General features: G+C 44.8%; 1 pseudogene; it reads right to left on the reverse strand.

Annotated features, from left to right (window-relative positions):
• Positions 1-2,234: 2,234 nt before the first annotated feature.
• LOC107577427 (uncharacterized) lies at positions 2,235-4,391 on the reverse strand (annotated as a pseudogene).
• Positions 4,392-4,836: the final 445 nt, after the last annotated feature.

Here is a 4,836-nt window from a genome sequence, read left to right on the forward strand (position 1 = left end):
AGTAGAACACATATGATGATTTTTAACTCCAGCCGTTGAAGTCTATCAGTGTATAATGCATTTCAATGGTAACAAAATCTATGAGAGTAAAAAAAACATGCACAGACAAATCCAAATTAAACCCTGCGGCTCGTGACGACACATTGATGTCCTAAAACATTGTAATGTGATGTTTTAATCACATTAAAACAAACCGAAACGATCGGTTTCTTGTGCCAGAAACCGAACAGTATTTATTTCATTTTTTTTACCTCTAATACACCACTATGTCCAGCTGTCTTTGGGCGCGCGCACGGCATCCGGTGCATGAGGTGTGTACGCGCTCTGGCATAGTTAAATCATAGTCTGCTCAGTTAGCATATAGGGCGCGTTTCTGTTCCAGCAGACTCTGTAACATGTATAGAGTACTGTTCCACCTGGTAGGTATATCTTGCTGTAGTCTTTTAATAGGCTGGCTCAGCTGTTTCTGAATACTTTGCAGTTGGGAGTAAGCAAGCGGGGAGTGTTTAAAATAACCGACGATGCGTCTTCCTGAGGCAATTATATCAGCGATGCTGCGTTGGGACATAACGCCATCGGCCACGGCAAGCTGGAGTGAATGCGCCATACACGGCAGGTTGGGTAGATGGTAGGCGTCCCTCATGGCCTTTACTATGTTCTTTGCATTATCCCTTAGAATAACGTGCACTTTTTCCTTCGGGATTCCCCATGCACGAAACATGTCGCTGAATGCAGAAACAAGAGCCTCCGTGGTGTGTGACCCGGAAAACTCTTGCGAATGAAGAACAACTTTTTGTAGTTCAAAGTTTTGATTAATAAACTGCGCAGTGAGGCTCAACATGGACATGGGACATACACTCGCACTCCAAATGTCACTCGTGAAACTAATTGATGTTATGTTGTCCTTCATAAAGCTGTCGACATGTGTAAACACTGTCTGGTATAACTGCGGCAGGCATACATCCGTGAAATATTTTCGCCCTGGCATGGTGTAACGTGAATCCATGTAGGACATGAGTCGCCGGAACCCCTCGTCTTCCACAATAGACAGCGGCTGATGATCAAGGCATATGAATTCCATTATTTTGTCTGATATTTCTTTATGCTTCTTACTGTCCTTGCAGTAGGGTTGCTGTCTTTGAAACATCTCTGTTACCGACAGCTGAGTGAGTGGCCCTGGAGTTGCTGAATTCTCCCGCTCTCTCTTAGTACTACCCAACTAGTTTGAAAACTGCTCATATTCCTCTACATGACTAACCTTCAAATGTCTGATGAGGTTCGTGGTGTTAAAATGCTTTGGGTGCTTCCCGCCTTGTGGAATCTGCTTGTTACGTAGGTTGCAGATTGCTAATGTATTGTTTTTTTCACACACCGTGTAGAATTGCCAGACCGGTGAAGTCATTTTAGCAGCGCGTAAAAAAATTGTCTCGTGAGTTTTGCGTCATCTGATCGGCTTTTCTAGATCGGCCTTTATAGAGACCGCCGATCAAACTTCCCAAAGCAATTATCGTCCGATTATGATCGGCGACCAATCAATCGGAGCACCCCTAATTATTATATTCTAATTTATTTGGCTTCCTAAAACACCAGTGTGAATGTAATTTAGACTGAAAAAGTATACTACAAATAAAAAGAGGGTTAAGTCCCCTTTAAAATTCAGGTACAAGCAGGGCTGTGCAAATAATCAAATGCGATTATCATGCGCATTCTGTGATTAGTAGTAAATCTCCATCACGTGCTTTCAGATGGAGCAGCATTTACTACACAGAGCCATAGTTCGCGTTCCCGTCCCCCTCAGTCGGCCCTGGCTACATCCCTGGTAATAGTAGTACTATCATTACATTAAGTATTATATTTCTGTCACAGTTTCTTCAAGTTAAACCAAACTTTTATTTTGACTTGCTTTTATTGCATATTCCAATTTATTTTATTACGTATTGACTTGCTTCATTTTGAATTTCTCAAATGAAATAGTAAAATGCTCCTGAAGTGACTCTCAGTGCAGTTCTAGAGATTATGTTTACATTGTTTACATACTCATATTTTGAGGCGGCAGAGGCTGAGAACACCGCAAGAGTCATGTGCTTCAGTATGTGTGTAGTAAATGAAACATTCATTCACAGGTGAAAGATACATCATGCAAATGCGCTGGGACACAACATCAGTGATGTATCCTGGGGTCATTGGGTGTTTCGGGTCTTTCAACATCAGACACCCTCACCCAGGCAACCCAGCTAGGCTTGATCAGACCTGGCCTGAGTCCCAGCAGCAATTGCCCATGGTTCTGCCCTCTTAATCCAAAGCCACCTAGTGGCTTTCTCTGCAGCTTCAGTTGCGGATCTGATCGCCTTTCTTTTTGCCTCCCCGGTGATACCTAGAAGCGTGAATGCTTTGCAGAGTGATCGCCCTGCAAAACCCCTGCAGCCCACCTCCAGAGGCTCACAACGAGTTTGCCAGTCCTGTACTCTTCAACTAGCTCTTGGTATTTAGCACGCTTGCTCTCATTGGCCTTGTCCATGCGCTCTTCTCAAGGCACAGTAAGTTCCAGCTAGATCAATTGCTTGGTAGAATCTGAAACAATGATCATGTCTGGACGAAGCTGTGCAGATGTTATTCTGGTAGGGATCTTCAGCTGTTTATCAAGATCCATTTCCAGTTGCCAGTCAGTAGCAGTTGCGAGGAGACCCGACTTTACTCTCGGCTGTCGGTGGGCCTTCTCTCCAGCTCTGACAAACTTGATGGTCTTTGGCTTATGGTGGTGGCCCTTGAAGGCCTTGATGGCTGTAGCAATGCTGTCAACAAATGCCTTAAGCACCTGGTCATGGCGCCAGCGATAGCGCCCTTCTCCAAGGGATTTTGGGCAGCTGCTAAGGAAATGTTCTAGTGATTCCCTTCCTGAACAGAGGGGGCAGGACGGTGTCTCACTTTTACCCCAGACGGGGAGGTTTGCTGGACTTGGTAAGACATCGTAAACAGTTTGGACTAAGAACTTGATTCGATGGAAGTCTTTTTTCCAGATGTCAGCCCAAACAAGCCCAAGCCCTGAACGTTATCCCATTTAATCCAAGCTCCTTGCTGCCCCATTCCCACCATCCTGCCAGGCCTTACTTCCTCCACGCCTGCCCGCACTTCCCCTTGAACAAGATGTTGACGTTCTTTACCTTGAGCATTGTCAACTCTCATAACCAGGAAGTAGCCAAAGCCTGCATACCCTTTTGCTGTGGGCCCCACCAACAACACCTCGTACACCAGTAAGGGCCACAGGATCCGGGGCAGGATAGAATGCTGGTAAATCCAGGCCTTAAACCTTCCTGGAAGATCTGATTTGTCCACCTTACTAAGCCAAGTCTCCAGCTCTTTACTAGCTTTCTGGATGGAGGCAGAGTCTTTGAAGCTACAGTCAAAGAGCTTACCGAGGCTCTTGACTGGCTGCTCAGTAATGGATGGAATAGTGGCTCCGTTCAGTGAAAATCGGAACTTATCCACTATTCTCCCCCTCTTTAGCACTAGCGACCTTGATTTTACTGGCTTAAAGCTCATCCTTGCCCAGTTAATGAGTTTTTCTAGCCCTTGAAGAATCCACCTACTGCGCAGGACAGATGTAGTTGTGACGGTCAGGTCAGGTCAGGTCAGGTCATCCATAAAGGCTCTTTTGGGGGGGCTGTCGCACTCCAGTTTTCATCACAGGGCCTCTGCACTCCACCTCTGCTGACTTGACGATCACGTTCATGGCGAGGGCAAAGAGAATGACTGAGATGGTACAACCTGTAATTATGCCTTTCTCTAGTCGATGCCAGTCTAATGTACCTGATCCAGCAGTGATTTTTAGACTGAAATTGCTGTAATAGTCCAGGATAAGGTCCATCATTTTGCTGGGAACATAATGTTGTTGGAGGGCAAGCACAATAAGATTGTGAGGTATGGATCCATATGCATTAGCAAGGCCCAACCATAATACAGTAAGGTCTCCTTTTCCTTCTCGAGCCTCCCTGATGACTTGTGTAATGACTCCCGTGTGTTCCAAACAGCCAGGGACTCCTGGAATTCCACCCTTTTGCACAGAAGTATCAATATAGTTGTTCTTCAGGAGGAATTCAGTTATTTGTCGTGACAGGATGCTGAAGAAAATCTTGCCTTCGACGCTTAGCAGTGAGATAACTTTGAACTGACTGATGTTTATTGAATTCTCTTCCTTGGGGATCTATACGCCTTCTGCACACCTCCACTACTTTTCCGCAGATGTATCTTGCTCTCGTTGTAGAATTTCCATTTGCATGGGTCGATACCATTAAGTCCGTCCTGTTGGGGTTTTCATTCTCCCCCCCTCTCGGGCTCCCCTGGTGGTATTTCTCAGAAGGCTTTTCTGTAGCAATTTTGGGTTTCTCCCTCATGGAAGATTCAAGTTGAGTGGCTGGCCCTTCCTTCCCCGAGAGCCGTCTTTCCGGCTGTCAACTGTCTTTCCAGTTGTCACCAATCTGTTCTTGGTTGCCAACCAGTCTATTCCTGGGAGTCACTGGTTAAACCAGATATGAAGGTGAAAGATACATCATGCAGATGCACTGGGACACATCATCCACACAGAGACATGCAGGATTCATATTTAAATAGTATTTTTGCAGCTTAATATTCACAGACACTAGTCCATATCATATTTTGATTTGTGTATTAACCTACTTTTGATTTATCCAAAATTTGTCAAATCTTGCGTTATACAGTAAATTCCATTTTTATTACTGGATTCCGTGATTCTGTCCATGTTTTCCACATCACATAAATCATAGTGCCCTAAGGTCTGTGGTTACACAAGCTCAAGATATTTTCACGTTTTATACTATT

Source organism: Sinocyclocheilus grahami, unplaced genomic scaffold (genome assembly GCF_001515645.1).
Source record: "Sinocyclocheilus grahami isolate Dianchi unplaced genomic scaffold, SAMN03320097.WGS_v1.1 scaffold6024.1, whole genome shotgun sequence".
Taxonomy (NCBI): domain Eukaryota; kingdom Metazoa; phylum Chordata; class Actinopteri; order Cypriniformes; family Cyprinidae; genus Sinocyclocheilus; species Sinocyclocheilus grahami.